We start from the raw sequence: 22,813 nt of genomic DNA on the forward strand, positions 1-22,813 counted from the left end.
GGGAAGATTGTAAGACAGAGCGTGTTTCTGTTTCTTGAGGCCACGTTGGTAGTTCTGATAAGATTGTAATTCCTCGTTTTTATGTGTTTCTGCTGACATTTAACTATTCCGTCAGTAAGAAATTCTTAACCAACTTTTCGTTAAATCAAATGTGCTGTCCTTGACTACTAGACTTAATTTTAAATTTGAATCTGACTGTTAATTTAAGTTTTGTCTCCACAAGGGCGGTTGTTCTGCTAAGCAAGAGTTGTGCGTTTATGTTGAAGCTCTGATTAAATAGAAATGTTTGTTTTAAATCTTTTCAAGACTCAGTTCTTTTCAGACGAAGCGCTAATTCACTCTACGTCTATTAGAAGTTTGATGCTAGGTTATGCTACCAAAGGAAAACAAACTCTACAATTTTCTTCACCTGTGAAAGGCCTTTGCTTAATTTAAATTCTGAACCATATAGCATGCCACTGCAGAAATTCCTGAAACTTCATGAAACAGAAATTATGATTGGCGCCATAAATTAAATCATATTGATTCTCACTTTTACTGCATGCAGGACTAAAATTTGACGGTCTACATGTCATATCACTTGCTATTAATTTTAACTGCGTTGTATGAGAGCAACTCTTGATTGTTTCAATTTTATTTTATTTTCTTCGAGTGCTTAAAGTGAACCAAAGAAAAAGAATTAGTATAATTGAATTCAGAACTAAAGTCACGCACAAGAGGTATTAAACAAGTTTCTCTCCCACCGTTAGTTGCTGGGAAGATATCACACGTTTTTATAGGGTAGTAAATGTGGACGGAAGAACGTAAAATTTATGTCCAATTGGAAACCACTTTCGTGACGAAGAAAGCGCCAAACTTAGAAACTATACCCTATACTTGAGTCGTGAGGAATCGAAGAAACATATTTGAGAGTTAGGAAGGAAATTGTATGATACCAACACTTCACATGAAATTACTTTCAGAAATTCCATATTGAAACTGGTATTCTGTTAATAGAAACTAAATTTATATTTACTTCAAGAGCCATAAATTTATCATCACAGTTATAAAAATATTTCTCTTAATACTATTATGTCACTGTTTAAAAAATACTTGTATTAAACATAAATAAATTTTCTTTAGAAAACCCTGTAACGGAAACACATATGTCTACCTCATATAAATATATATATATATATATATATATATATTTATATATATAAATATATATATATATATATATATTTATATTTATATATATATATATATATATATATATTATCATAATTGCTATTATGTAATTCCTGTTTTTTTCGTTACAAATGAAAAACTAATGTAGCACATTTATAAAATCTAAATATTTTTTATTCGATTGCATCTATCTAAAACTCAAAGAAATAACTATTAAGATTTTTATAAAATTCTGATGACATTTTTTTTTTTTTTTTTTTTTTTTTTTTTTTTTTTTTTACTTCCTTGTACGAAGTAAAGGAAGTACGTACTGTAATTTCAAAAAATTTCTGGTGTCATATTTGAACGAAAATATACATTTCAACCGCTCTCAGCACAATTTGAAAGATGTTTTTGCGTACGGACAGAATAAAAGATTGCTTTATTAAAAAAGATTGCAAAATGGATTTAAAATGGATTCAGAAGGGATTTTTTCTTGAAGTCTGTACGTACGTACGTATTATCTCGCAAGAACGAGTAGTCGTAGAACGTTGAAGTTTTACACTTCCATAATATGTAGTTGTGCACCTCTCTTTTTCGTTGCGATCGTCTGTAGCAATCGTATATAAAGATATACACCACATATATTCCATCTCCATTATCTGAATAGGTGACCTTAGTGTTTTCATTCTTATGTGTTGGTAAATTGTGCATGTTTTTCTTTAAAAGTTATTGAATTAGATTTTATGTTCCTGTTAAGGTTTTCATGTCTTTTCATAATCTGCATGCAATTGTAGAATCATGAGCAATTTAAACTTTAAGGGACGAGTTAAGCCTAATTAACCGCCATTTGTTTACATTTAAAACTTAGAAGAATATTGAATCAAGTCAGTTTCTGTACATCTGCAGTATTTTCGACTCTAGTTTAATTGATCCTCATATAAAATTCAATGCAAAAACATGTGCAATTGAAAATAGTTTTGTTTTGCAAACATAGCTGTTATAAACATGGTAGCAAAGAATGCTACAGATGTGAAATACAAATGATGTACATCACTGTCTTAAATTACTGAACGAATAATTGAACGTTAGTAAAAAATTAGTATTAGATTTGAATTTTGTAACATTCATTTAATTTTGCTTGCATCACTCTAGACTTATTTTGAGGATATAATTTCACATAAACGAAAGGCTAAGAGTATGTGTTATTTATATATTTTTCTTACATTCTTTCCTATTTGTTTCGAAAAATATTGGAATAGTAAAAATATGCGTATTTTGATAAATATATTCATAAAGGATTACATTCTTAAAATCCTCACAATGCTTTAAATTATTTTAGAAATGTATGCTTCTTGAATAGAAGTGTTATGCATTATCTTCTCTAACAATATATGCATATTTTGAGAGTGCCTTTTAAATGTTACACATAAGTTTTTCTCCATTAAAACTGAATTTTTTTTAACAAAAGTAAAATGTAGTCATCCGAAAGAAACGAAGTACAATGAAAACCTGTATGTGCATTGTGTCTAAACAATGAAATGAAAATATTGTAATTCCAGAGTATTAGTACTTCTTATTTGGATAAAAGTGGCTTTAAATGGAGCGATTAACATTTTCTAAGATTATCTTTGAGTAGCACGCCAGCAGTTATCAGAATGTTGCATACGTGGACTGCTCGACAAAATTATTTAGATGTGTGACGAATTCGATTCTTGTTAATAAAACAGAATCATATGATTGCTAGTGTATTTCTTCTCCTCTAAAACAGGAATTAAAGAAATTCACTTCAGTTATGCTGTAATATATTTGCGTTTGTCTCTTCTGACACCAGTTGTTACGTTTTTCTCTTCTGATACCAGTTGTTACGTTATTTTCTTCCTTCACGTTCGTACGGGGCTCGTGCGGATTTGGAGTGAATAACGACGAGACTTGATGAAGTATCGAAACACACTTTATTGGCCGATATTAATCAGAACTCCGAAATCTCGTTCGCAGTCGACGAACAGTTATAAAAACGCTGACACGATCAGCCACACAGCTTTCAGGTTATCAAGCTATCACCGTGGAAACAGCTTCACTGCAAAGCACCAGAGTACAACTCCCGACTCTGCTCGGTCGTTCTTGCAACTCCACGTACTCTCCACGCTACAACTCGCGATGCACTCGACGGCACACATAGCACAGTTTTTGACACTTCGGTTCAGTCGTTCCTGGAGCTTAACACACTCTCTCGACAATGCACTAACCGCGATACACTAAGAGACTCTTCGATGCACTCGACGACCAACTCGGCGCTAGACTTCGAGACACTCGCTCAATAACTGACTATCAGCTCGCTACACGAGGCACACACACTGATAGTGGACCAGTAGTGTTTATATAGCTTTCGGCTTGTATTCGAGAACATTCTAGGCTAAACCGGTAAGAATTCGTGCCAGACGTTTCTCCATCCGTCCATGGTATATCGCCATTCTTGTGGTCAAATGTCGCCAAATGGGCGATTTTTCGCCAAATGTGACAAACCTCCCTCGCCCTTTCCATTTTATGGCAATCCTCAAACTGCTTTACGGGGAAGCCATCTTACCGCGCCTGTACATTTCGTAACACTTCCTCCTCCCAAGGACTGCACGTCCCGAGCAGTACAATCCTTGATCAGAAGCATTATTCGATACAAACAAAAGGCAATAGAACAAACAAATAACATAACTAAAGAAACAAACATTTACACTACATACAGATTTTACACAAAAACTAAGTAAGAAAGCTCATGCACAAGAATTATGGGTACCCCTAAGAATGAGAAGCACTAAGTACTATGGTCTAAGTATGGGGCTAATCTGTCATAAGGAACGACCTTGGGTTCGGAATTTGGGGATTTACGGATCCGTATCACGACGTCGTTCAATCTGTTGAGGACTGTATGGGGACCCTTCCAATGCGACTTCAGTTTGGGAGAAACGCCCTTACGACGACTTGAATTCCAGAGCCACACTTTGTTGTTTTCCTGGAATAGATGTTCGATGGCTCTTGCGTCGTACCTCTTCTTCACCTTGTCCTTCGAGATATTGATCCGCTCTCGAGCAAATTTGTGTAGGGAGGCCGAAGAGCAGGTCTTTTGGCAGACGGAGATCACGATCGAAGAGCATCTGTGATGGAAAATAGCCGGTGCTTTCGGGGACGGCACTACAATAAGCAAGCAGGAACAGGGGCAGCTTGCAATCCCAGTCTTCTTGGTTTTTTAGAAACTATGATCGAGAGGTGGTTCAAGATTGTACGTTTAAACCTCTCCACCATGCCATCAGACTGCGGATGTACCTGGGTCATCTGCGTTTTCTTGATTTTCAACAAGTCGCATAGTCCCTTGAACACAGCCGAAGTGAAATTCCTGCCTTGGTCAGAATGAATCTGGAGGGGGTCCAAAATCTGGACACCCAATTCTGTAATAGAAGTTCAGCTGTCGTGACAGCCTCTTGATCTGGAACTGCGTAGGCTTCGGGCCACTTCCTAAAGTAATCCATGACAATAAGGATGTGTTTGTTGCCATTCGTGGTCCGAGGAGAAAGTTCAAGTATGTCAAGGGCAATTCGCTCGAAAGGAGCTCCTACATTGTATCGCTTTAGCCTTCCTCGGCTATGCCCCTTCGGCCCTTTTCTGGCCTCGCAATCATCGTAAGATCGTCACCACTTCTAAGCATCGTTTCTCGCCGAACTCCAAAAGATGCCCTCTCAGACCTTGTCTAGTGTGTTCACATAGCCGAAATGCCCTCCTGTTGAGCTGCTGTGTATTTCCTTCAGAACATCAGGTATTCGGTTTCGAGGAAGCAGCAGCTGCCATCTCTTCTTAGTTCCAACGTCATTTTCCCATAGTTGATATAAGACACCATTTCGTAAGTGGAGTGAATCTCAGAGAGCCCAGTACCTTTTAGTTGTAGGACTGAAAATAGGAATGTTCTGCTACTTGGGTTTTGTACTGGATGATTCCTTCAGTTCTATTATTGGCCTAATGTCAGGATCCACTAATTGGTCTTCTCTAACTTTTTCATCACTCTACATATCTGGATCAGTTGATGTTGAAGATGTTACTTGCCGGATACTCGGATTCGCCAACTCGTACTTAGCCTCGGCTCTTGAGGGAGGAGCCTTTACTATGTTTTATCTCAAAGTCATATTCCTGGAGTCTTTGTATCCATCTGGCTTCGGGATTTTTGAAATTCAGTAGCCAGGTTAGAGAAGCATGGTCGGTCCGCAATAAGAATTTTGTACCATAGAGATAATGATGGAAATATTCTATGGCCTTTACGATAGCAAGCAATTATTTACGGGTGACTCAATAATTCCTCTCCGGTTTGGACAAGCATTTACTCTAATAGGCTATTACTCGCTTTTGACCATTAGTCATTTGATAAAGGACAGCTCCCACACTTTCGTTGCTTGCATCTGTGTCTAATATAAATTGTTTGTCTGTCTGGGGATACGCGAGCACGGGCGTATATGTTAATGCCGCCTTCCAACTAATTAAAGGACTTCTTGCACTCCTCAGTCCACACGAATTTTTCTTTTACTTTCTGTCAACTTATGCGGAGGCCTTGCGATGTTGGAGAAGCCCTTCACGAATCTTCTGTAATAAGTATAGAGTTCCAGGAAGCTCCGTAGCTTATGAATATCCACAGGACGTTCCCAGTCCTAAACTGCCGACTCCTTTTCTGGATCTGTGCGGACACCTTCGGCAGAGATGACGTGCCCGAGATAGTTAACTTCACTGCGGAACAACCTGCATTTCGAAGGACTTAGTTTAAAGTTGGCATCTCTCAATTCCTGGAATACCTTCCTGATATTTTCTAGATATTCCTCGAAAGTACAGCCCACTATAATGATGTCGTCTAGGTAGACCAGACAGTATTTGTAAGATAGACCACGAAGCACTCACTGTCTCCATCAGGCGTTCAAATGTTGCAGGCGCGTTATAGAGTCCAAAGGGCATTACTTCAAACTGGCAGAGTCCGTGACCGGTAGTGAGCGTAGTTATCTCTTTATCATCGGGATGAATTTCTACTTGCCAGTATGCACTCTTGAGGTCCAGAGTGGAAAACCATTTGTGCCCTAACATGGTGTCGAGAGTATCGTCAATCATGGGAAGAGAGTAACTGCCTTTCTTAGTGACATTATTTAGTCTCCGGTAGTCGACATAAAATCTTGTCGAGCCATATTATATATATTACATATATAGTTCTCGTCCGGAAAGAGAACTATAGAAGATGCCCATGGACTTGTGGATGGTTCGATGACATCATTTTCTTGAATCTCCTTCAGCAGATTTCCAACCTCTTCCTGTTTTGCGAACGGTAGACGTCTGGGATGCTGCTTTATCGGAGAGTGATTCCCCTTATCAATTCGATATTGCGTCAGTTTTGTGCGGCCAACATCTCTGGATGTCCTAGAAAATAGATCTTCAAATTCTTTAATAGTTTTCTTTGCCGCACGTCTTTGTTCGTGGGTTAAATTTGCACTCTGCAGAAGTTCTTCCCGTAATCTTCTAGTTGCTTCAGTCGGAATTTCAAGTGGGGCTTTGTAAACGCAAGTAACTGGAGTGCATGCTGCTAGCACTTCCCCCTTTCGGATGTTTCTAGGTGTAGCTAACATTCGCCACTCTCACAGGGATGAAATCTTTCGAAAGGTCTACTAATGAGCAGGCCACTAATACCTCTCGGGCTACTTTTAGGGTACTCAATTAGTCCAAATCTGATACTATTCTTTTCTATGGAGCCAACTATTAATAATTCTGTCATCGGAGAAGTGGTGACATCTGATTTTGTTTTTACTTGGTGAGCTGACGGAATGCCGCTCTTCATTTCAAACACAGTTATATCTTCTTTTGCAGAGCGCATTTCGTTACGTTTAAAGTCGTACTTCCGAAAAAAATCAAATCTGAGTATTAATTCGTCCGCGATGTTAGCGACTACAGTTATGCCCTGGTAGGTCTCATTTCCGGAGGTAATGGTGATGTTAATTTTACCTTCAATGGGAATCTTATCACCTGTCACTGTTTATAAAGTCACACAGGGCGGAGTCCAGCGCAATGTTTCGCTCAATTCTCGAGCTTCAGCTGTTCTTACGATGGTTACATTTGCTCCCGTATCTATGATCATTTTACAAGGATGCTTATTCAGGTATCTTTTGACAAACAGTCCGTTATCTCCGCCGCTCATTGAAGACATTTAAAGAACTTTCAGAGGGGCTGCATCTTTGACTGGCAACCTCCGCCCCGTGAGATTGCTGCATTTTAGTTTCCCTGGTTTTGTTTCGCGGGATTGTCTTCCATTCTTGATTCACGTGACAGTTCCTGCTGAGATGTCCTTCCAATCCGCAAGTCCAGCACTTCACGATTTTCTTCCCAGTATTGTTTCTTATTAAGTCTTCTTAACGCCTCCCGAATCTCTCTTATTTCCTTTTTTAGTTTCGAGATATCAAAATTTGGATCTTCTATTTGAGCCGCTCTTATAGGATGGCGATCTCTTCGAGACGCTTGTTGAGCCGAACTTCATAGCGTAGACCAAGGCATATTTCATGTCTTTCAAATCTGCCAATCTGATAGCTTTCTGAATTTCCGCATTCTTAACGGCATCGACGAAATGCATCAAGGCCAGATTTTCTGGGACATCAGGTGGACAGTCCAGATATGTTTGATGCGCCAACTTCTCGCTGTCAGTCGCCAGTTCTTGAAAGCTTTCCGTGATTTTAACAACTGTAGCAGACAGCTACAGTTCCTTGCACACTTCTCCCCGAATCTCATTTCCAGCGCATTCGAGAGGGCGTTGAAGTTTGAAATCTGGTCTTCTGAGAGGACCCCTAAGATGTCTGCAGCATCTCCTCGGAGTGACGCAGCCAACTGCGAAGCCTTCATGTGGAAGTCCCACTTGTTATTTTCCGCCACGATAGAAAACTGGGTCTTATACACACTCATGATGATTTTAGATCGTATCTGCTTGGTTTGATTACCGTATGAAAATACATTGGGAAAACCTTGAAACCTTCAGCTTCGTTCTTGGGCTCAGTCCGGTTTTCTTTCGAAACATCTACTTCATTCTGGAATTTTCTCATTTTTTCTTCAAATCGTTCTTCCGCAGCTGCTATTTTTGCTAAAGTATTCTCCCTAAGCTCCAGAATCTCATATTTTAATCTTTTCTTGTTCCACTTCCATCTGTTTGAATTTTTCTTGCATCTTTTCTTGAATGGCTTTTATTTCACGCTTGATCTCAGCCTTTATCTCCTCCTGTCCGGCTTTCATTTCTTCCTATCCGAATTTCATCCCTTTCATTTCGCTTTCATCTCTTTCATTTCAGATTTCATCTCTTCCTGTCCGGCTTTTATCTCGGCTAAGAAGTCCATCAAAGTCTTCGTTTCCTCCTCCATGGCTTTCCTCTGAAGGCGGGTCACTGGCATTCACTCGCAAATCCCACTTCTGACACTAGTTGTTGCGTTTTTCTCTTCTGGCACAAGTTGTTACGTTTTCCTCTTCTGATACCAGTTGTTACGTTATTTTCTTCCTTCACGTTCGTACGGGGTTTCGTGCGGATTTGGAGTAAATAATGACGAGACTTGATGAAGTATCGAAACACACTTTATAGGCCGATATTAATCAGGAGTACTCCGAAATCTCGTTCGCACTCGACGAACTGTTACATAAACGCTGACACGATCAGCCACACAGCTATCAGGTTATCAAGCTATTACCGTGAAAACAGCTTCACTGCAAAGCACCAGATTACAGCTCCCGACTCTGCTTGGTCGTTCTCGGAACTCGACGTACTCTCGAGACTCTCCACGCTACAACTCGCGATGCACTCGACGACAATCAAAAGTATAGGTCTCGACTCAGCACAGTCTAAGACAAAACTCGATGATGCACTAATTCGCGATACACTAAAAGACTCTCTCGATGCACTCGACGACCAACTCGGCTCTAAACTTCCATACCCTCGCTCAATGACTATCAGTTCGCTAGATGAGGCACACACTAACTGACTGAGGACCAGCAGGGTTTATATAGTTTTCGGCTTGTGTTCGGGAACATCCTGGGCTGATTCGGTAAGAATTCGTTCCAGAAGGTTCTCCATGCGTCCATGATATATCGCCATTTTTGCCGTCAAATGTCGCCAAATGTGGCAAACCTGCCTTCCCTTGTCATTATATGGCAACCCTAAATCTGCTTTGCGGGGAAGCCATCTTACAGCGCCTGTACATTTCGTAACTATATCAAAACAATATTAATACGAAAGTATGAGCAACGAATTGTCGAAATTAAATTGTCGTGCTTGAAATTTTAACTTTCGAATTTAATTATTATCAACACATTTTGCCCTAACGTAAAGTGCATAATATTTAGACTTATTTTTTGGGGGGTGTATTAAAATAAATCTACATATAGTATATACACATTAAAGAACGATTTCAAGGAAGAAGTTTAAAAAAAGAATGTTTTGGAATTAAAGTTCTTGGTACCAACTTATTATCTAAAATGAGAAATATCGTCTGCTACTTTTAAATTTATTCTTCTTTAAAATGTCGCGAGTTAACCAGCTATAGATTGAAAGACATATTTTGCACTTTCCGAAGAGAAATATTAATATTCCATAATTCAAAAACTTCGTGAAATGCATGGTTTTAAAAGCTCTAAGCACAAAATAAACAACATTATAAATCGAAACCATAAATAATTACTTCCACATCGATAAAGATTCCAAGCGAATACCCGAAATGCAAGTACTGTTTCTAATGATTTTTTAAGTTAAATCGTTGGTAACAAGAGAAATCCGCTGAAGCAGGTATCTATTGCAGAGTCTTTAAATACATGCATATAAACAATAAATAAAATAATAACTTAGTGTTTAACCTTTATGAAAGCTAAAAACGTAATGTTCATCATCATTTGCTGAGGCCTGTGGCTCAATGCAAAACAATTTTAGAACCCTGTATGAAAACTCTGGTTTTGACAATGCAAATACAATTTCAGTAAGGGGTTTTTGATTGTCATAGGATTGTTTTGGATTGCGAAATTAAAAATAAGAAGACAAGGAAAATGTTTAATTCAGCTAAATGTGTTGTCAAGAAAAAGATTTTATGTCTAATATTTACAGAAGTAATTTCATTTCTTTGTGCCAGTGACTTTCAAAGAGTGAAACTTCATAAACACAAAGCAGCAAGTCATTATTCGAAAGGTACCACCATATTCCTTGCAAAATGAATACTGATACATGTATTGCCTTTTTCAACGTATTCCTGATAGTCTCTACGGATTATTTATCCCTTAGGTGTCCGAAAATGACCTCTCTCTGAATACAAACCCACCACAATTAATGGATTCTGGAACATAGTTAAACAGGAATAGAAATTAATATCTTGGAAAATGTATAAAATGTCTTTCTGTCCTGGAAATCACGCGCAGACTCATAGTTCAGAAGAAATGCTAGTGGCATGACGTTTAAGAACATTTTTCTTTACATTTTTAACACAAATTAAACCACCCCGAAGATTTTCTTAAAACTACGTTCCTGAAAATATTGTAATGCGTTCTAAAAATGTGGATGAAATAGTTTAGGCTGTTTTTTAATATAATTTGAGAGTAATTATACATGATATATGAAATATATACATAATACATGAAAAATGTAACAACAGATTTATCTCTTTGAATAATAATCCTTTTCTGCTTCTTAAAGCGCAGTTTTTATAATAACGTAAACAAATTTCGTTGCAAATATTTTATCTTTGTTAGTTCGAGGAGATATATATTCATTTTAAATTTTAAGAAAAAGATAGAAATTTTGCTTTCTCTTTTCAATGTCAATTAGTAAGACTTTCCATGATGTTTTGCAGAAAATTCATTGCCATTGTGTGAAATATTTTGGGAGGTACGCGTGAACGAATTTACTGATATATGCCGCTTTCAATTCCTGTTACAAAATAAGGAATGTTTTCGAATAAATAAACAAAAGAATTGTAAAAACAACAGTTTGTTTCTCAATGCATGAAAATAATGCTTTATTTAAATCTGTGCTTAATGCTGTGAAAGTATTAACTAAATATAACTGGGCAAATTTTGTGCATAAGAATATAAATATTTTTGAAAATTATAAAGGCATTTTTACTCACTGAGCTTTTCGCTCTGCAAACGCTATGTTAAAAAGATAATTTGAAACTCTTAGATTCCCTCACTTAAAGTGTAGAAACTGTTTTCATAACATTATTTACCTCATTTTTATAGACTTTTCAACCCGGAGTTCGTGGTTAAGATCAATATCTAAGGAAATAAAACCTCTAAAAATACTTTTCTTGCACCTTGTATATAAATTATCATGACAACCCATACTTATTAACATAAATATTTCGTTTTATATGGATGGGTATAAAACGCGTTAAATTAAAAGAATTCAGTAATATATATGAATATTATTCTTAGTACTTGCAATAAAACAAACTAAATACTTGTGGTAGGATTTTATGTCATATTCCATATAAAATAAATATGCCATAAACATAAGGAAAATTGAAAACATTTTTATAGGTTCGGGGACATAAAAATAAGACCACAAATTATATTAAAGGCAAATAAAACAAAAACAAAACAAAAAAACTAGTTATTTTGAAAAGAGAAGCAAGGATTTGGTTAATCAGAACAGAACCAAAGCAAAAGGTAAATCAAATAAGCTTGATGACTTAGCTTTAAAATCAGCGTTAATTTCAAATCTATTACAGCATCAATTTTATTGTATGCAAATTCATTTTCCCATTTATGAAATCAAAACAATTTACAGATCGCCCATCTTAATGTTTGATTTTTAATTATTATAGTGAACTGCCGAAGTTTGGAAACATTCATAAAAATCTCAGTACAGAAATAGGAACTTTGTCCAAATTATTTTAAATTGCAGTATCTAACTCTTCAATAAATTTAAGAACTTCAGTTATATTATATATTTTTTGAACAGTCATTAGATTTGAAAATATATATTCCAAATTAAAAATGCAGATTTTAATTTGATTAAGTGGATTTCTAAGTAGGACATTGATGTTAATATTTGAATGCATTATTGGAGGTATTTCAGTAACTGGAATCGTAATTTTTTTGCTAGGAAAAAAAATCAAATGGTAGTTCGAGATGTTAAATATGCGAAACATCTGTGAGGAGATAGTTACATTACCATTTTATTGAAACAAATGAATTGCAGATCAATAAGCAGATGACTAGAACTTAACTAAGTAAGATTTTTTAACAAACGCTCCTTCCTCTGTTTAAGCATTACTAATGTGGTCTTAATTTACTATCATGAACCAGTCAGATTCTGGCAAAATAATCAGTACCATTTATGAGACGATTACATTTGATGGAGGGATAATGCAAATGACTAGTACTGAACTAAAAAAAAAAAAAATATCTAACGTTCGTCTGTTTAAACATTACTAATATAGTATTAATTTATTATCATAAATCAATCTGCCAATAAAATCAATACCATTTATGAGATAACAATTTCTGTATAATTGAATATCACTTTGATGAAATCAGTATCGAAACGTTTTGTCAATACTGAAAGATAATGGAGGAAAATGTACGCAACTTTGGAAAAGGACATTTGCTGGCTGACCAGAAGTCTGTAAATTAGCGAATAATTCCAAGCTCTAGAACCCTCAGGAGCTCACTTTTTGTGAGTACGGGAGTGGCAATCTCGAAATACCCTAGCCATTCAGGGGATCATCTTCTTGGAGTCCCAGTGATCTATCCTCTTTTCCGTCTGCTCTTTTTTGAGCTGAAACATATTTTTTTTTCCATTCTCTCTTGTGCGTTTCCTCTTATGAGGTTAGGGCTCTTCATGAGAAACTATAACAGTCCTCGTCTCTAGTTTTCGAGTGGCGAGAAAACTGCCCACGTGTTTGCCGAGCGTAGAGCCTGTTTCGTTGGAAAGGAGGGTTCTGGTAGTTGAGAGGAGAGGTACTGTCCCCAACACACTGCTTTGGCCTCTGCTGCAGCTAAATGGGAGGCACCTTATCGTCCTCAGGGGTACCAATCAGCTGATATCTAGTCATTTTGCTTGTGGCTTGGGAATAAGCTCTCGTGAGTACCTTCTTTTGAGAAGGTCGACTGTGGGGGTTTTAGTTTGCGTATAGTTATGGCTAGTCTTAAAATAGGATTCTGTGTTCCCTTGTTGGGCTCCGAGGTGGGCGGAGCAGGTGGACCCAAATCTTTTATCCTTAAAATATGGCTTCACAAATTTTTATCATAAAAATTCTCAAGAAGGAAACAGGTCATGGTACTAGAATTAGTGATAAAACTACTGTCAAGAAAAAACGTTGTAAGGTATTTATAACAGTTATTTTTAAAATTAAAGCTCTTTTTCTATCTCTACTAATTTTAGCTTACAGATTCCTTACCAAAATGTGTTTTTAGAATCGCGTTAAATGCAAATGAGAAGGCTTAATATTTGAGTCCACCTTCCACTGACTTCGAGAGAAAGAATCAAGTTCTGACTAGTGTGCGTTTATCTGTTGGTCACGTCTCTCCAAGCAGTTAATACGCTCGGTCGTATTACGGGATCTTTATATCTTCGCTAGTTAGTTCGATATTTAGGGCCAGCTAGTTAGATTTATGTTAGCTAAATTTCTTTAGTCATTTGTTAAGATCTTTTTTCATACACTTTTGAGTTTAAGCCCAAGTGAAGAATTTGCTGTACGCCTTGAGAAAGGGGACGACTGTATTCCTTTAGTTTGAGCAATAAAGGGTAATTAACCCTTCTTGAGTTTCACTTTTTCATTTCTGGACTTCAGCGGTTATTCGCTTAGCAGTTACACTAGGTTCCTTCACACGTAGCTAATAGAAAAAAGTGAGGAACACTACAATGTACAGAAGCAAATGCCAAATGATTGACCACGCTACTTTGCTGTTTCCAGCCCTTCTGGCATACTGCAAAACATGTATAATTTCCTGTTTAGGAAATACATCCATTCATGCATTAGTGTGCCAAGAAACATAAAGCATCTCTGTTCTGAAGACGTGCTTATTGATACTGTTTCGGCCACCCAGTCTTCTTCACTTTTACGTCAAATTAAACTCGGTCAAGAGTTGATATCTGTGTCAGCGCACAAAACACTCAACTTCCGCAGAGGCGTGATCGACCTTCTGTTTGATTCAGATGAAGATTTCGTTTCCCAGTTAGCTGACCAAAAGTTTTGGCGTTTTGGAATTTTTGTGTTAAGATCGATGACGCAGTAGAATCGGATACTAATGCTATAATTAAGGCCGCTATGCTCTTCAGTCCTAGAACAATAGGAAAAATGCTACAGTATTCGAAACCATGGTGGGATCGTGACTGTTATGACGCACTGAAAAAACAGAAAAAAAAACAAACATGGGGAATGTTTCGTAGATACCTTACTTGACGAAACGTTATAGCGTTTAAAAGAGCCAAAGTAAATGCACGAAAAGTAAGACGGCAGAGATAGAGGGTTTCCTGGATTTCATATGTATCATCAATAACATTCTCTACGCCTAGTAAGCGGGTTTGGAAAAGAGTTCGAAAAGCATGCGGAATAGTATATAAAAACTACTTACTTTTCCTTTTTGGGAAAAGATGGCCGAATGATTAGCTCCATAGAAGAAATTGCGAATACTATTGGTGAGACATTTGCTGCCGTTTCTTCGAGCAGAAATTATTCAACCACATTTCTTTCTATCAGGCAGCGCTTTGAGAGAAATTCCATTGCATTCACCTCTTCCAACTGTGAGTCTTATAATTGAGAGTTTTCTATGTTTGATTTAAAGAGAGCTTTTTTACAGATGAGAAGTTCTTGTCCTGGTATTGATGGCGTGAATTAAGAAATGCTCAAGCATCTGTCTGATAAGTCACTGACTGCCCTTCTCGCTATTTACAATAGAGTGTGAAAGAAATAAAATTTTCCTAGTGCATGGACGAGAGCTGTTTTGATTCTTATTGCTAAGCCAGGGAATGATCTGCAGAATCCCTCGAACTATATGCCAATTTCCCTTACGTGTTGTGTATGCAAGCTGTTTAGAAAAATGGTAAACAACCGCCTAGTCTACTTCTTTTGAAAATAATATTATATCTCCTTATCAAAGTGGTTTCCGAAAAGGAAGAGCAGCCACGGATAACTTGGTCATACTCGAGATATCCATTCAAAAAGAATTTGTTAGAAGAAACCATATTGTCTCTATTTTTCAAATTGAGAAAGCTTATGATAAGGAACGGAGAATATGGTATACCTCACGCTCTTCATAACTGTGGCTTGCGCGAAAACCTACCAATTTTCATTCAGAATTTTTAGAACGCTAGAACGTTACAAATTAGCTGTTGAAGGGCAGACATGAGACATGTAGAGGAGCAATTGCAGATCGCTTTAAACAGGATCCGGGAATGGTCAAACAAACAAGGCTTTACGTTTCCTAAAGAGGCGACCGTGTGTGTGCGCGTTTTAGAAAGCGAGTTCTCCATTCTGAACCTGAGTTATATTTTGAAACCCTTTGAGCAGCCCGGATTTTAGGATCTGTCATGAAGATCTGTATTTAAAGAGCCATTATTAGCTAAATCTGCATATTTACCTATATTAGTCTCTGCGTAAACTTACATTCGTCAAGGTGGTATTTATATTATTAATGCAAGTATGAAAGAAAAATATCTTAAATTCCAAGCTAATATATAATAAGTGACAAACAATCTCCTGACTGGATAAAGCAGGTGATGGCGCTCAGATCGTCAATGGTTAAATTATTCCAATTGCACCTAAGGTCAAATTTTTAGGGATGATTTGTTCGACCGAAAATTGACTTTCCTTTCTCACGTTTTCAAACCGAGAAAAATGTATTTAAAAACGCTAAATATTTTATAAAGTGTTGGTGAACACCTCCTGGGGTGCTCCGCATTTACAGAGAACTCGTTTATAGATCCACTCTGTCTTCAGTGTTGTTAAAACTAAGTCCTGTTGATCATCAAGCTTTGCGGATTTGTTTTGGAGCTTTCAGGACATCTCCTGTCCAGAGCCTTTATGTTGATGTAGATAACTAAATAACCTTCACTATAGCTGAAGAATGAGCAGCTGTCTCTTTTGCAGTATTTTTATACATTTTCGCAACCTAACCATCCTAATAAGCTGTGTCTGCCTAATAACATCATGTCACATTTTATTTGCAGCACGTCCATATTGTGTGCCTTTTTTTCTTTAAGAGTTCATTGAAAAACTCTCACTGTCTGATATATCCCCTCAAGCAGTGCAGCATTTTGAAATCCCACTTTGGGAAAATGCACGAATTCAGCTTCCTGATATTTTCCACCATCAGGTGAAGGCAGTAACTAACGAGATAATAAGGAAATAACGTTGCTCAGTAAAATTTTTACATATAAAAATTGTTCTGACTATTGCAAGAGGAAATATAAAATAATAAAGAAAACTCTGAAATTTGATTATTTAATCCGAACATTTATGGAAACATTTGATATTCGCGAAAGGTTAGGAACTCTCTCAAAATTCTCAAATTTTATCGAGGATCGGAGCTGGGAACAAAACTGCTTTTTTTAATTATAACTGATTACTGAACATATCTGAAGTAATTATTGCTTATCTCCTCATGTATATACTTATACTTTATTTCACGTTTCTACAGGTAAGTGTTATAAATCTATAACGATTTACTATGGAAAATGCAGTATTATTGTGTGTAATTTAATAAGATTTAGAAGAAAATATTCAAATATTCCTGCCGATTTAGGAACAAAACATTTCTTAGACAGTTATAGCAAATAAAAAATTAACGATAACTCTTAAGAGGTTGAAATGAATATAGATGTTTGTTTTAGTTGCATCTAAGACACCCCCTCCCAGCGGCCGTGCGGTAAAATAGCTGGACACTGGTATTTTTTCCGGGGTTTAAATTCCGGTGAACAGGCTAGCTGCGCGTGTAGCTTCGTGGGTTTTCCCATTAAGAAACGTGTATATACTAGTCAGTTTCATTTAGACAGTTGTCCACGAAAGCATCGGTCTCTTCAGGCAGATAACTCCTGAGTGCTTTGCCATAACCAAGTAAACTAAACTAATCAGTTGCATCTAAACACGACAGCGCAATAAGAATGCGCAAGGCTTTTCTGCTATTGTATCTAGCTTTAAGGGGTCACACGACCCTTGAATGAGTCGAAAGATGAATTTTTTTACCTTTTTTCAATCTTGTGCAACTTTTTTAATTCTTATCAAAAATACTCAATATTTTGTTCATTATTAATTTAATGTCTATTCTTTAATTAAATGTACTTGAAATTTGAAAATTATAATAAAAATTGTAAAAACAAATGTTAAATTATAAGACATTTTTCACATCTAATTAATCTGTACGCACACTGCGCGCACATGTACAAGAAATGTTTTGTACCAAAATGTTTAATTTTTCTTTTTTTATGCAGAAGAATGTTTGAGAATATAACTGAACTAAAAATATTACACAATTCATGCATTTTTATACCAAAATGTTTAATTTCTCTTTTTTTATGCAGAAGAATGTTTGAGAATATAACTGAACTAAAAATATTACACAATTCATGCATTTTTATTTTTTTTATGATATATATATTAAATATAATTTTTTTGCTATATTTTGATTTTTACATACCTTATAAAATCGAAACACTTCATTAAAATAACAAAATTTTAGTTTAATTAATTTAGTGTAACATTATAATACTATGGTACAAATTTCAGAAAGATACATTAAAAAGTTTTTGAAATATCATGCGCGACGCATTAAAAAAATACGTTTTGAGATAAAGACCTGTAAAGTTTGCATCGCTAGAAAAATGAGTAACATTGTGACTTAATGAGTCTTAACTCGTACTATTTGGTACCTAATTTGTATTTTATTCTTTTTGTTTGTGTTTTGAATAAAGTTAATGACAGAATGTATATTTATAATAAGGAAACTGCATCTGAAAAACAATTAACAATGCATTGTTTAATGAAAGTGATGACACAGTCAGCCGTTATGAAGGATACATTATTGCAGATAAAGATATATTTTTCATATACATGAAAGAGAATGCAATGTGCAAACTGTGTTATAAACCTATAAATATTTCTGAGAATAAAAATATATTAATAATCAGTTTCTTGAACAAGATGTTTAAATTTTTGTCGACACACATAACTTATCACAAAATACTGTTACTATTTATAATATTTATATACACAAATTAAAAACCTCCAGGTTCATACATTATTCCTTCTTGATCAATTTGCTGATGTTCTAAACTTGTTTTGGATCTTTTCCTTGCTTTTCGTGCTTCTATAGTGTTTTGCATTGCTCTCTTCTTAGCAGTATTTACACGTTTCATATCACTGCGAAGTTGAGATTTTATTGCATTTATACCTGGATGGATACCCATTTGCCTCATGACAGATAGCCTACCCTTTTTGTCCATGTTAAATAAAATTGCTGCTTCATATACAGCAATTTATGCAATTCGTTTCCCAAATCCAGAAGTTTTCGGACACATCTGCCATATGAGGGAATTAAAAGATTCATTCGGATTCTGAGTGAAGCTACCAAGGCATCGTTTCAAAAGATCTGGACTTGATAAAGCTTTAAAAACAGGTTTTATAACATCCATGACTGAAGATGGCAAAGTCACTTTATGATGAAATTTACCCACTGAGCCATTTGAAACTGCTTGTTGATTATTACACCATGAGTCTGCACCAGCAGGACAAAATGTATGTAACGGTTCAGCATCAGTTGATCTCGTATGAAAATAAACTGCCCAAATACCCTTACGCATTTCACCAACTGACAAAGCATTTGAGCGAATTGCATTTCCATAATACTGAGTCAGCTTATTTATCATGGTGTCTGTCAGTCGTCCTTTGCCTGATAAAGGTTTACCGTCCTCCAACTTTTTACATCTATAGTCTTGTTTTAGCTTTCTCAGTCGAGTTCCCATTCTTTTTTGTACGTGACCAACACATTCAAGTTTTGAAACAGTTTTATCAGCATATGGTTTGCTGTCACGTATAGCAGGGAATGTTCTAGAATCACTATCACCAATATAATTAATATATTTGAGACCTCTTTCAGCTTCTGATCTGTGAAAAATTTTTATCATACCATCGACTTCCATTTTTCCTGAAGAACTGATATGATTTTTCTGACAATTTGGCAAATGTTTCATTTGCCACTCTTCGAAAGCTTTCCCAGATTTTTTTGCTTTCCATAGATCACATCCTTTACAAGTGGACAAGAGAACTTCAACATCTAAAACCTTTCCTGTTTCAGCACCTATTACAGAACATACTCCAATATGTGAAGTATGTCCTCTCGTTTTCCATGTTCCATCACCACTTACGGTGACAGAATTGGATGCAGTTTTGCATGCCTCTTCTTCTGCAGCAATTTTCATACTTTGAATGGCGACAGTTTTTGAAGCTGCATTTATATGTTTGCAGATTTTGTCATAAGCATTCTGTATCACACGTTTACCTAGATCCATTACACCACAAAATGTTTCCAGAGGTTCCAGACCTTGACCAATGCATCGCATAGCATAAACAATTCGTCTGTTTAATTCAGGAACATTTTTGTGTTCACCAATCAACTTTGAATTATTGAATTCTGTTTTAAAACTACACTTTTCACATTTCACAGAAATTGTTGAAAATAATCCAAAGGGTTTTCTCTCAGAAATATTGACAGAATTACAACACAATTTGCACAGTACATTCTCTGTCAAAAATGTAAACCATATGTCTTTATCCATAATTATATAGCCATGAAAACGATTCATAATGTCAGTATCACTTTCATTAAATAATGCATTGTTAAGCTTATTCTCGGATGCACTTTTTACATGTTCAATTTGATTATTATGGTCATCACCTGATGAAACCAAGCTTTTATCAGAAATTTCAGATCTGATATTCGTGTAGCGGTTGCCGTGGAAGCGACGTTTTTTAGCTCGCTTTCCAGAAGCTCTTTTATTATTTGCCATCACAAATATAATATATAAATATACTTATTATTGCAGCAAAAAGACTAACGCATCAAAAATTCAATATACACCAAATAAATGCTGCAAACGTCAATACAACTTTGCAGAATCAAACAACGTAGTAATAGCTTACGGAAACACGATGTAAACATTCAGAATAAGTATTAAGTTGAGTAGAATCATTGCTACTGATTGCTGACGAAATAAAAATAAGACTTGTAGGCTAGAATGTAGCAACAGTCAGTTATATAACGGCTATGACAGCTGTGAGCAAATGACGTGTCCCTTTAAATGTTTATTTACATACGTGATGAAGGATTCTCGTGTCAGTGACCTTTACGTTTTTAATGATATCTCCTAAACTACAAGGAATATTTTAACAGTTTTTTTTTAAAGTGCGCAGAATGTTCAAACTAAAACATATATGTTTTTCAAAAAATCGATATTTTTGAAGATTTAAAGGTCGTGAGACCCCTTAATTTTGTTAGAATATTTCCTTGATTCTACGCAAAGTATTATTATATCAGACTATTATGCATTACTTACTGTATGTTACATTCTAATAATTAAAAACTGTTTTCATCGCTTTTTGGACGTTAAATTTAATTATTTTAAACTTTACATGTGCACTTATGCTATTTAACAGCTAATTATAGGGCGATATGTAGCGTTGCTGAAACCTATCCTCTAAGTCCCTTTTATGCTCTGCAGTTTGCTATTTTAGTTGAGGAAAAAAAAGAGATTACTCCAAGCAGTAAAAAATATATTGACGAAAGGGTAATCTGATGTCACCTGCAATGTTTTCAAAAACTTTTTGTTCTTCATCAACTAACTAATCACTTAATCCTATCACAGCTGTGGGAAGAAACTCTGACTGGCAGTCCTAAACAAAAAGCAATTCTGCACGAGTAGATGCCTGTGGCAGAATATTGTTGACTTTATATGAACAATAAAAGCTAAGCTTTTTGGAAAATCACCCATAATATTTTTCTGTGGAGGATAGGGTATCTATTTTCTCTTACGAAAAGCACACTTTAATTCAGTAGATGACTAATTAATAAAGATGCAAATGTCTTAAAATAAACAATACCCTTTTATATACCTGTTTGTTTCCTTTATATATACAATTAGTAATAAGTGTGTGTCTTACTTAATTTTCTAGAAAGGTTAAATTTAATTAGAGCAATTTAGAATATTTTAGCATCTGAGTTATTAAAATACAAGGAAATTACATTCACGTAAAAGATTTCATACAATTAAATTTATCATTTTACGTTTATTACTTAAAATGTATGTATGAAATGTATGTTTGTATGTATGATATATGTTTATTACTCCACAATTGACGTTTTACTTCATTAGTTGTTTTCCTGCTTCTTGACAAGTTGCTTTTGAATGAGAAAGTCAGTTACGGATCGATTAAATATTTATCGAACAGCAAAACAGAAAAATTCAGTATATCATTGTCCAAGATTCGAATTCCGAATCTCCTTATTGCCCACTGGACGTTATTCCAATTGCAAAACGAAGACATGCAGTTAGGAAAGAGAAAATTTCTTATATTCTTCTCCATTTGTAGGGCACCTGGAAAAGAAAGAAACCCTTGCGGAATCCGGGGAAGACGAATTTTAGTTTGGGCACCAATTGTCAAGTCATTAGGTATTTGTCTGAGCAGGAAGCAGAAAAAATCAGTAATATTCTTTTAGGGATTCCAACTTTAGACTTTCTTCCTGCTAGCCAGGCGTGCTCCCAGTTACGCATGAAAAAGCATTAAAAGAAAGAATTTAAGAATTTCGCAGGTAGTTTAGTTATAAATAAAATATAAAGAAACTGAATAGTATTTATCGAATAATTAAACGCATTAGTCGTTATTGAAATTAACATTAAACGTTGTCATAGGAGACCTAAAATATTTCTATCTCATATAAAAGAAAATAACGTATCGTTATTTTATAGAGTTACTTTTAAATACAAACTAAATATTGAAAATTTTATCTTGCAATATTTTATCCAGTTTTCATTATGTGGCATAATCCGGCAGCAAATTGAATCTGGATTGTTAATCTTAGTATGGAAAATTTTAATCTGAATAAAATATAGATTAAGAGAATTCTTTTAAATTCTTCAAAATAAAAGTATAAATAAATGCGAGTTTTGTATCAAAGTTCTTTTACACCTACATTTGGTAGAACGGGCATTAGCTATTTCGCTTTTATTCTTACTGAAAGCAGAAGTAATTGCCAATAGTTTGGCATACAATTCTGGTATTGGTGCTTTATGTCTAGCACTAGTGACTGATGTATATATTTCTTTTTTGACATAAGATTCGTCTTTCTTAATGCGAAAATTTTAACGCTGTTTTAGTTTCGCCGATATATCTCAAACTACACTGACAAGATATGCTATGCATTCTCCTCGTACTGAATTCAGAGATGGAATCTTATAAATCCAATAATGAATTTTATTGAGAGGTGAGAAAATGACCTAAATGTTGAACTTTTGAAGAATCCATAACATTTTTTTAAATTTATAGAATGATGAATGGGCCGCCTAGCAAGTGTATATGTTAGTGACCCTGTCTGCCTTGGCAATGCGCCCTGGTTCGTATCACGGAGAAGGTATTGTTGTAAC

The sequence above is a fragment of the Stegodyphus dumicola genome, chromosome 3, assembly GCF_044657685.1.
Source record: "Stegodyphus dumicola isolate Sdum_Otavi_A_Nest chromosome 3, ASM4465768v1".
Lineage (NCBI taxonomy): Eukaryota > Metazoa > Arthropoda > Arachnida > Araneae > Eresidae > Stegodyphus > Stegodyphus dumicola.